The sequence below is a fragment of the Aquila chrysaetos genome, chromosome 26 (genome assembly GCF_900496995.4).
Source record: "Aquila chrysaetos chrysaetos chromosome 26, bAquChr1.4, whole genome shotgun sequence".
Taxonomy (NCBI): Eukaryota; Metazoa; Chordata; class Aves; order Accipitriformes; family Accipitridae; genus Aquila; species Aquila chrysaetos.
This window is the reverse complement of record NC_044029.1, coordinates 14,959,749-14,972,076: the sequence shown is the minus strand read 5'-3', so window position 1 is coordinate 14,972,076 and position 12,328 is coordinate 14,959,749.

The window sequence follows — 12,328 nt, the reverse complement described above, 5'->3', positions numbered from 1 at the left end:
TTTGCAGTGTAATTAATATGATGAAGTTGGTGTTTACACAAGGAAGTTGGTTTGGCAAACCCGTGTTTGAGCAACGTGTCTGTAGGAACTGCGTTGAGAGCCCCGGGTTACGTCTCTCCTCTGAAATGAATCCTCTGCTCCATCCATCCTGATGAGGATCCCTGAGGTGCAGAACTCCTTCTAGTACAATGTAATTCATTTTTCAATATTGTTACCTTCCTGGGTAGCTTCTGGTGCACGTATTCAAAACCTATAACCCACACCACAAGCGTGTTGTAAAAGCCATCAAGACCATGTTCTTCAAATAAGGTAAATCTGAAGGACTTGTGGTAAATGTCACAGGTAAAAAGCAAAAAAAGAAAGAATGGGACAGAGCTCAAACAGCAGAACGAGAGGACAATTTTTATATATTAAGCAGGCAGGTGTCTCTTTAGGATGTTCTTGAAAAGGGAGACTATTCACATTACCCAATGTCAGGCAGCAAATGTGGGTGCTGCAAGAGAGATGCTTCCCACGTAGCCGAGGCGGGGATGGATTCGCCTCCCTCCCTGTTAACTCTCGAGGGCACTCAAGAAATGCCCCAGCACTCTGAGACCTACACTGGCACCCTGAGAAGCTCCTGGGAGGCCCTCAGGGCCTTGGCCATCTGCCCTCTGTAATCCTTGCCCTGCTGCTTACCAAGAGTATTTATTTGCTGCCTCCGTTGGCCTCGGCTAAGGTAAGTGATGCCCTCGTCTGAAAAATCCACTGCCCACTTTTCTTCCTACTCCTCTTTTTTCCTGCTTCTCAACTCCTCTCTCTGGTTCGGCCATACAGGAAGCTCTGACAGCTCTTTTTCCCTGAAAGTGCTATGTTTTCCTTCTCACGCATATCCTCCCATTTAAAACGCTGATGTACATCAGCATTAGAGAACTAGAAATATGGTGCGTGCTGCGCGGAGCCCTTCATGACCACAGAGATAACAACTTAGGGTCCCACGCTGAGCAGTTCTCAGACTCGCCCCCTCCTGCTGTGTGTGTTATATGAACTGAGGAACTTTGATTCTAAGTAATTTTGATTAGTTAAAGTTAAGGGAAATTATAAGAAACTTGTTTAAATAATTTAAATGGATTTATATATTGGGCAATATGTATGTAATTGAAGTCAGAGGTTTTTATTTGATTAGATATAACAGGTGCGGATGTTAGGAAAAAAAGTCATATATTCGTATGTTGCTGGTTTCTAGGCTGGGTCCATGGAAAACACTGTAAGAATTTCTGGGTATCAGTGAAGTGTACAGCAGCAGTGAACATCATGCATTAATGCTGATTAAATACTCATAAAGCCTCATGAAATAGAGATAGAAACTACTGAACTGAGTAGTACAAACAAAATGTATGTGTGTATATATATAAATAATATATCTGTCTGGAGTGTTTTCTTCAATACTGTTTCTCATCTCAAGAAAGAACATAGCTTAGAAAAGATGCAAGAAAAAATAACAAAGTTAGAGATTTAATGAGATTTACATTTAACGAGGAGAATACAAAACCAGTGAATAGTTATCTTCAGGAGAAAGACGATGTAGTGAGAACCTGATTGATTATGATAGGTATAACACAGACCAATCTGTTCTCTTGACTGCATTGTATAATAAAGGAACAGAATGATGCTTACGTGAAAGGGCAGTAAAATTGTAAGCAATAAAAAGACTTACTCCCACAGTCAGTTCGTGGTGGTCAGTGCTGGAAGAGGTCATCTGAGCAGGCGGTGGGGCAGGATTGAAACAAATGTGCATCACGCAGGAAGAACAGGGAATGTGTTCTCAGACAGCACCGTCGGGACCCCCCCCAAAAAAGGGGTCCAGAAATAAGCCAAAGAGGAATGAAAAGCAGCCTTGGACTAGCCTCTGAGGCCTGTCATGCTCATGGCTTCACAGACTGAAAAAAACGGTGTCAATATATTCCAGGATGGGAGGCCAAAGGGAATGAAATGAAACATTGTGGTAATAGGACCAGATCTGCTGAAAGTGAATTCCTCCACTTGACATCCACACAGGGTTCAGCTGTAGGACACCTCTCATTTGAAACTATTGGAGTCAACAGCATTCTAGCTATATCATATACACAACAATTTAAGATTACTCAAAATACATGAGGTGCACAATGATTAATACGTTGATGTTTTTTTATAGTCTGCATATCATATTCCCTCCTTTCATACATCTGCTCACCAGCAGTTGCTATGTCTTGGTTTACACCACCACTGGCTTAACGCAATACTTGTGACATAATTCCTCTAATTAATGACCTTAACAAACGCTCAAAGATTTTTCACAAAGTTATTTTTACAATGTTGGGTTTGGGTAGTTGTGATGCTGTTGTTGTAGCAAATTTCTTAATTATCAGGCAATGTGCTAATTTAAACTAGGCTCTACTTGTCTCTGGGAATAAGGTTCTTAATATATAATTAGCTAAAACAACATTATTTAGCTGTGGTTTTCAGAGCCATATTATATTTTTAAATATGCCTTCAATGGGATGGTGTTATCCTTTTATTCTTCCCTGGTGGTGTTGGCTCCCCGAGTCCCTGCCGGCAGTGACTGCCAGCCTGGCCCCCCTTTACCCTGGTTGATCTGGGGGTCCAATAAACCTCACACCCACCTGCGGTCCCGCGTTTGTCCCCACCCGGACAATCACTGCAGCTCTTTCTGGCTAAGCTTGAAGCCGTGTCTCTTCCTCTGTTACTCTGGTTCCTGTAAGAGAAGAGAGATGGTGCCTGCTCCCACGTTCTTCTCCCAGACGGCCTCCGGAGATGGACACTGGATTAACTGGTGGGATCCCGGGTTAGCTGCTGAGGCAAGGCAACTCTTTAAACAGGGTGCATTCATACCCGGCCAGAAGATGTGCTGCCATTTGTAGCAGTTTTAGCATGCCGATATTATTCTACCAGTGAGGAAAGAGGAGAAAGCACCCATCATTACAGCTACGCTGGCCCTGTGGAAAGTACCAATATTGCATCTGCTGTTCCGCCTTTAAGCTGATGAATTCTGTACATAAAACCTTGTGGAAAGCAGAGATTCACATCAGATCTATCCACAGAAATCAAGATATTTAGCAATCCCTCTATCCTCAATTAACCCTTAGCTTCTAGCAGGCCTAGGAGCCCTTTGACAGCTGTAATAGCATTCTCTGAAGGTAAGGAAGACAATTGTGTGGGCTGAATGGCTTATTCCATAAAGTCTCTTTGTCAGGAGGCAATTAGTTAGGCTATTTAGATGTCTAACTCTTAGATACCTTATTCCCAATGGGACTGATGCAAGCTGAGTGCCTAGGTAGCTTATTATGCTAATTGTTTTCAACAGGTTTGGGGAAAAGGAATAAAAAAAATGATACCGCTTTTTTTTTTCTTTTTTTAAGAAAACCACCCAAATCTGTACTTGTTAATGAAAACATTTCACTTTCAAGTCAGAAAAACCAGAAAGTTTTCCAAAAGAGAAAAATACCTGCAAAAAAGTGTTTGCGTGAGAAACTCATTTTTTGTAAGGTAGCTTTAATGTCCTTTCCCCCCTGCAAGTATGAGCCTTTCTGTGCTAATTTCTGAAACACAAGAAATCCTAAACTGAGGAACCAATGCTGGTGATTTGAGAAGGGATACACTAATGCAAAGTAAATAGATGTAATTAAATTTATGCAGGTCTTTGCACTGCCAAGGAAAGGAAGGAAAAAGTTCTCATCCTGGAGCAATGCTGGAATGAGTTTTGTAAAAAGCTGGTTCTCTTTGGAGCAATAAAGCTCAAAACAAAACCCAGAATTTGCGAAAGGGAAACAAACCCCGAGGAATGCAGACGAGTAATCTGATAAAGCCGACGAGCTCGCATCTACAGGACCTCCCTTTGCCTGCTACGAAAGCTGCCCACGGATGTCCTTTCTGTGCATGCTGCACTTGTTCTACCGTCCTTTGCTCATGTTTCTAACCACTCTCTGGTCTCTCAGTGTTTCGTCTCCACTCATACCCGACCTCCGCACCATGCGGGGCAGGAGACCCCGGGGATCCCCCCAGCCGCAGGGATGCTCCACAGCCACCCCGGCGTCTCCTCGCCTCGGGGCAGCCGCTCCGGCGAGCCCCCTGCCTCCCGCGCTCCGGCTGCCCGCCTGGACATCATACCTGAGTGGAAAGGAGACTGGGAAGGACGGAGGATCGGGCTGAGGTCCGGGGTACTCGCCTGCAGAGCTGCTGCCGCCTTAACCTCCCTCAGCAGTCAGGAGTTTGCTTCCTCTTGTTTTACCCCAAATAATTCACGAGGCTCTTAAAACGTATCCTGCACGGACTAAACAGGGAAGCCCATACAGCGCACCTGAAAGATGGTATGAGAAAATAGGATATCTGAGGAGGTGCTAACAGTTTTATTGGGTCTTAATGACTTGGGGGAGAATTTTAAAGGCTGCTGGAAGACAGAGGTTTCTTTTTTCCAAGTATAACAACATGCTCTTCCCGGGCACAGCATGGAGGTGTGGAGCCCCTTGGCTGGTCCGTGCACAAAAAATGATGCCGAAAACCCTCCAGCGGGACAGCGCAGCAGAAGCTCAGGCAGCGATGCGGTGTGATCCTGCTGTCCCACTTGCACGGGCATGTGTGACAACAGCCATGCCCGCCCGGCTACGTGCTGCCCCGGGACAAGCGGAGTGCCCCACGTAGAGGTACTGGGGGTTCCTCCTAATTGCCTGCAGACCGGCTGCCTTCTGGGAATTCTTGTTTTACGAGTTTTAAAAAAACAAACCCTCCACCAACCAGCTCTCCGGAGAGTCTGGCATGCTGTCAATCCTGAAATGTCCGCAGGCTTTTCCTCCTGCCTGAGAGTGCGTGTATAGATTATTCTTGTGTATTTCAAGTTTACAAGCACACACACGCCTCGCTTTTGACATGTAGGTTAGTCACAGTTACCTCATTTCTCCTCCTCCCATGTAGATGCATAGGCACTCACAGTCAACACCTCCGTCTGCTAAAAACTGGAATAATAATAATATTATAAATGATATACAGACACATGTACGCATACACACACACAGAGTGGACAATCTATCACTTCTCATCGTTCAGAACTAACCCATATTTTCGGAGAGAGACATCTGACCCGCACATGCCAATCCTCAACACATCCTTGGTACAGTGAGCCCATCAGGTACAGATATCTTGAGGCCCAATAATGACAGGCTTGAAGAACAGCAAAAATGCTGTTGCCCTAGCAAGTGAAACATGTTTTATATAGCATACGCTTGCTTATGCCAGGGCCCTTGGTCAGACACAGGCGCAGCTGTCGGTGCTTCATTCAGCAAAGCGAAGGATTCTGCGCCTTCTGCATTATCAAACCAAACACTGGCTTTCCAGCTGCGAAAGAGAATTAAAGATTCCACTGTGAAGGAAACTCAGAGATTTCTGAGGACAAGGTAGGTGCAGGCAAATAGTTCCAAGGAGAGACAATACAAAGAGTTTCTTTTTTTTTTCTTTCTGGTTATGGTAGCCCCTGTAAACATGCTTGTTAAAATGGTTATTTCTTCTAGTATGTAATTAATGGTCCTCTGCTTGGCTTGCTCTTGCACTGCCTTGCGATTTATGAACCATTTCTATTGCAGACAACGAAATTTTGACATGTGACATGGGATGTATGGAACTGCTCTCAACTGCCTTTGGGGCTATTTTAAGCCGATCGGTCTGGAGTTTAGCTGTTGCCAAGCACTTCAAATGGGTGCATCCTTTTCCTTGGTAATCCCTTTTATGCTATGTGATCTTTTTACGGGCATTAGCTGCTTGGGATACACACAACTTCTGTTTATCATTTTCGGTAGCAACCGATATTTTCAAAGATGCCAAGAAGCAGATCATTAGCTCCGAAGTAGCGGTATGAGTGACTGACGTGCAAATCAGCCCTTAACACGATTCATCCGCCGCTCTGAGGATTTCTCCAGCATCGGGCAGCCCCCAGGGCGCACACAGCTCCTGCATCTACCTGTGCGTAGCCCCACAGCCTGGGGACTGGCATTTTGGTGTTCACGCCGAGGTGGCAGTGGCTGGGGCTGGCAACCACCAAGTTCCATCATTTATGCCAAGACGTGCCCGGCACGGCATGGGGAGCAGCACGGGCACCTGAACCCCCGCGTCTCCTGTAGCTCGCCGTCTGCGTCCCTGCGGTCCGTTGTGCTGCCTGCAGGATCAGGAGAGGGTGCAGCCAGTGTAAAATTTCAGAATTAGCCTAACGTGGTCTGACAAATGAGGGAACGGGACAGCTCTACCTCAGCCACCACGCCACCTCCATCCTCCTTCAGGAGGAGAGCTCGTTCTACTGCTGCTTTTTGAAGCGCGGTGGGCTTCTCGAGCACAGCTGGTGACCCCCACAGGGTCTGCGTGTCTTGTTACTTACATCTGTGATTTTCAAATTTGGATGCACCGATCGTGAAGGATTTACACAGCTGACCTGATTTTCCAAATTACTGAAAATTAACATTAGTGTCTGCAGCAGTGGCAGCTTATGGGCTTGAGATCACTCGCTTGCCCACTGAGATACAGACATCGCTCTTCTCTCTTTGATCGGAGGCATCTCCGAGCACCTGGAACTTACTTTGCACCTGATAAATGATTTGCACTGTTTGCGTCAGGCCTGAAGTTAGTGCCAACAGAGAGCTCTCACCCAAACACTTCTGTCTCTCTCGGCGTACAATCCGGATTTGGGGCTGGGTGTGTCACTTTATTTTGTGAACCCAGGCCATCTTCCCTTATAGTCTGAACTGTCGATGAACTTAAAGGATGTAAGATCTTCTCATTACATTTCGTAAACCAAATATTTTGTGATTGGTGATATTATTACAGAATATCACAACAGAGCAACTTTTCAGTAGGGACCACAGTAAAAATGAGGAACTCAAAGAGAAAAAGCATATTCTCCTGGGCTCCTGGTACAGAAGAACCTTCACTTGAAGACTTTCAGAAGTTACCCAGAGGGAAGATGCCTTAGAAGGTGTGCAGATAAAGATTTTACATGGGAATGCCAGCACAGAACAGATGATGGGTCAAATTTTCTCTCTGACGGTAGGGCCCCTTGTTCGCAAGGGTTTTCTTAAGATAATTGGAGGTTTGTTTTTGTTTTAACTTCAAAGGGCTTTATAAGCTGAGGGAGGGGCTCAGGAGGCCTGGAAACATTCATATACGTTCATTTCATGATCTATAATCAGATGTATCTGCTCCATATGAGAAACTAGCAATTCTGTGAGTAAAACAAAATGAGTTTTGAACAACTCGCCTCTTCACCAGTAACCGGGTGCGACGCTTATTTCGTAAAGCATTTCGAACCCTACCCCAGGGAGGAGATGTGCAGGCCGTTGTCCACTTTAGTGATTTTTCCTAACTCTGGTGTTATTTAAAGCCTGTTCCCCGCCCCAGGACCCTCTGAGAAAGGGCCCCCGTGTGTAGAGGGAGGGAGTCAGCGGATGAAGCTGCAGCAGGGCTGGACGTTGGCTCCGGTGGGACTCATTGGCCCCCTGTGGTTCAGAGGTAAGACGCTCTCAGAGCGGCTTTTGTACAGAAGACGCCTCAAAGAGGACTTGTCTTACCAAGGCAGCATTCGCCTGGCCTCTGTCTTGGAGAGCTCGGGCTGTGCTAATGCTGAGTCCTTTAAAAAACATTTCCATCCTCATTCACTTGTTCTTTGGGGTCTGTTGCTGAGGGAACTCAGCAAGGAAAATGCGGCGAATGAATTAAGCTTCATTATAACAGACGACCCCCATTATCTGTTGAAAATAATAAGACCGAGTTGCCTAGCTGATGCAGTAGGTGCTGTTTAAATCACTCCTATAAGCAGTAGGGCTTAGAAAAGTGCAAGTAGTGCAAGTTAGTCTACATTTCAATAATGTATCTCTGTGTGTAATTGGAAACTGGAAGGCAAAATGCGCAGTGGAAACCCAAATTCTGCAGGGTGAGCAGTAATGAAACAAAAACATTTTCTTCAGTGTTCAGGATATAAAAATTACCAGAACGAGATTTCTCAGTCTACCAGAAATAGTAAGAAATGAAGAAGTGGGGGAGGGAAACTATCTAACTTTGAAAGAAAAAGAAACAAATGGAGAAATAGCCTCATGCTGTGGTAGAACCTGGTTTTGCATTGAGCAAGAGGCAAATTCCCTTTTGACTTTTACAGAAGCCAAACCTTACTTTTCATCAGAGCCGCATGCATTGCACCCATGACCACATGCCTTCTACCCACGTAGCTGTAGGTCACGCTCGGATTAATATTCTGCTTGGGAGTGGCCAGGCTCGGGATTTCTCCTACCAGAGAGGGAGATAGCATGTGTAGCCTAACCCATGTCCCATCCATTACATGGGAAGGCTCCAAGTGCACACAGAGGAGTAAAACGGGCTTGGACCTTCACAGACCCCCAGAGCTCAGCCACCGTCCCTCCTTCGTTGAGTCTAGATGGTGGCCTTGGGAGTCTAGACTTCGAAACCACGTTAGGTTTATGTTTAACAAACAGGCAGTAAATTCGTAATTGTATAATGAGCACACGGTACTAGGAAAAGCTGAGAAAGATGCAGCTCACTCTAAGAGAACCAGTCTGTCTGACAAGGGTGATGTGTGTCAATGACTCACCTGTTGGTGCTGGGAGAATGAACCTAGCCTCCGGATAAGGTTTGATGGAGAAATTGTAGATTCTTCCCCCATGCATTATTTATGAAGATGGATGCACAGAAAATGCTGCAACACTGGAAAGTAAGTGTAAGATACCATGTGTGAAGAGAATAGCTGAAAGAGCAATGCCTGGAGGGAAAGGACTTGGGAAGAGTAAAGAAGGGAAAGTAAAGGCAAAAACTGATACAGTAAAGTTGTGGTAGTGAAGTTATTTTAAATTTCTGACCATTAATAATGACCATTTTCATAATAGCTTTTTATGGTTATCAAATAGATGAATAAAAGAAGTGACCAACGAGCATGCCAATAAAGGCTGATAAAGTAAATGATTAAGGAGAACATTTACAAATGTATTTTTCCATGTATTTACTTGAATGACTACAGATATAGCAACCAAACTTAGTGACAAGACACGGAGATAATATGATGTGATTACGTTCTCTCTCTGTAAGGAGACAAACACTACTATCCTAAGACTAGCTGTGGTTTCTGGACAACCGCGTTGTTATTTTCATTACATGATGTGAGAGAGACCTGGATGCTACCGAAGTATCTTTTTCCTCTGGGAGGACTGTCCTGACGAAATACAATTCCTTTGCCTCTTTACTATTAACAAGTTTGAATTTTTGCAGGGTATGTTTTCCAAATCCCTGCTCCTACAGATTGAGTCAGACTAATGTCACCAAATAATATTGCAGCAGCTATGAATACAGAAACATTTGTGTATTTGTCACCGCTTCTTAACTAATGCAAGTATTTTTTTCATTGCTTATGACTAATTGTTGTTGTGTCAAAAGCAGTAGACAGGAAAATTGGTGTTTCTTCCAAACATATCATTACAGTCACTAAAGTAATGAGAAATACATCAGATATTTTTAGGTCATCATTTTTTGTCAGGGAAAATAGCAACCTTTTTGAATAAACTGGAAATCATTATTGCTTCCACTGGGATTCCCACTGAACGTACTAATTACGGTGAATTCATTTGGTACAGACAAAGTTACAACGAAGTAATTTCACGGAAGCTCCATTATAAATTGCAGTGGGCCAGGTCGTCCCCGGGCCAGAAACTTCTCTTTCGGCTGTGCCAGGCTGCCTGTGCCCCCATGGGGTGCCAGAGGGAGAACGAACAGAGCCGATGGGGTGTAAATCCCACCTGCCAGCAGTCCCCTGGGATTGCCCTCCCGGCTCCCGGTGGCGGTGGAAGGAAGGGCCGGGGGCAGCTCCTGCCCTGCCGCAGGGCTTGGGGCGTCTTCGGGAGCAGCTCTGCACGCACCGGAGTGCGCAGGGGCTGCCTTTCCAAAATGACTTCGTGTATAGGCACAGCCTCAGGAAATTAATCTGCATTAACTAGTGGTAAGTGTGTAAAATACCTCATTAAACCACAGCAGACTGCGGTACACAGATGTTCGGTAGACTTCCAAATTAAGGCTATCATCTCACTTCCAGCCAGGAGAGTCTCAGCGCAGTCCAAGACGCGCGGGTATCAAAAGACGTGCGGGTATCAAGCGTGGTGCTTGATTCCTCCTTCGCGTTCCTCAGCCACAATGTCAGCTTCAGGCTTTCCTGCCCCGACACGGCTTGGTGACACGCTGCGAACGCTGTTTGTGGGGCTGACGGTCGCGAATGAGATTTTGTTACACGGCTTTGGCTTAGCAGCAATTTAGGATTTATTAATATTTTGAGATAGATCGCACAACTAGGTTGTATAATTTTAATAGTACTTAATCATCAGCCAATTTAACAGAGCGATTCAGTGGAATTTGTTACAATCAGATTTGCAACTTAGTTAAAGATTCGAAAATGGGAAGGATCACCCAAAACTTACAGCAGGGCTGCATGCAGATGGAGGTTAAATCAAATCACACATGCACGCAGACAGAGAAAACAGTTCTGAACCACGCACAGATGGGCAAAATAGCTCCGAACCAAATCACACAGAGACAGGCAAATAGTTCGAACCCAACTGCAAATGCATATGCACAGGTACAACAGTTCTGAACCAAATTTTACCCACACTCTGCACTTGCAATCAAGCTAACAGCACAACGGGAGGTTTTCCCAAAGCATGCATAGCTTATCCTGAGATCAACGCGTGGCCCGGGGGGCTGCACCACCACCCTGAGCAATGAGTCCTACCAGAAAACTTCTCTGGGTGGAAGACAAAGCCTTCCCTCTTTTCATGCAGGCTTACTTTTATTCCGGGTCAATTAACTTTTATTTATTAATTTTATTTATTATTATAATTTTACCACGTGGCCCTAAAAGCAGCTGGGGAGGCGCAGCTGAGAAGGTGATGGGGAGCAGGAGTGGGTGGCTGAAGTCTGATGGAAACGTCTGAGCCGGTACTACCACAGAAATAAAACCCTGTGGCCCTTGGCTATCACTTGCCTGTTAGCATCGCCTCCCTCAGATTGGGTTTGTGATCACCTGTGCTTTGAAGATGCCAAAACGCTCAGGTACTGTCCTAGTGTGGACGCCGGACCTCATTTATGCAGTGAGAAACATCCACAGAACCAACAACCTCGATGCCTTCTCGGAACCATGGCTCACAGAACCACCAAAAAAGACTTCCCCCCCCTTTTTTTTTTCATATGGAAATTCCCTAGTTAGGGAAGGGAAGGGAAAGGAAAATCCCTTCCTAACACCACCCTCCACTTTCCTTGGGTGTTAAGAGGATCACCTGCACAAACACAGCTGATTTGCCAGGAATACAGTTACCACTGCAGTCATTTCCCTGCCGGAGTGCTCCTCCTTATTATTTTTTGATTTGTACTGAAATCTGTTTGTTTGTACAGAATTCCGTGAAGGCGGTTCTGCTCCTCACAACTTCCTGAGGTGACCACTCTGTAAAACATCCCGGGTGGGAGTGAGTAATGTTGCCAGTCCAAAGCAGCTGAATGTTCAAAACTGGGAATATTTAATGATATATAAAATTTCCAGACAGTCTTAGGAGAAACAACATTTTCTGTTATTCTCCATAAATGAAAAGAGTTTTTTAGCTTTTTACCAATTATTTTTACATTCTAAACTAGTAACTGCTTGCCTGATCTAAAGCAATAACATTTTTTTTGAAGCAGAAAGCATTAAAAATATAAATCAATTGGTCTCATTATTTATTTAGAATAAATATCTTGGCATTCACTGAAAACAATCTCTCAGATGTTTATTTAGTTCATATCACAGCCTTATGCTTTATTACTTCCAAAGCCTAATGGGTTGAGATGAGGTTAACAAGTATTGTTAAACTTTGTCCATTAACTAAAAGGCAATTCTGAAACAAAAAAGCTATAATATGTGGTAAAAAAATCCTGGAAGATGTGGAATGACTCCTCTGTTAAAAAAACCCCAAAACCAATTAATTGAGCTGTGAAAAAGAGGAAAATGTCTCCAAAGTCAAATTATCTAAAAACCAACATGCCTGTGTAAGTCATTCCGCAGATGCAAACCACTAGCATGAATATATCAGCCTGTTCTTCAAATGTATCATGGATCAAAACTCAGTGTTATATTCCTGAAGGCACCAGGTTTCTAAATGACATGGTCATAACCAAAGTATTTATGTTTGCTTACTTTTTTTAGACCAAAGATTCGCCTCACAGAATGGTTCCCATTGTAGGGCAGGAGAGTGATCAGAAATGAGGATGGATTTCACTACAGTAGACAGAATTA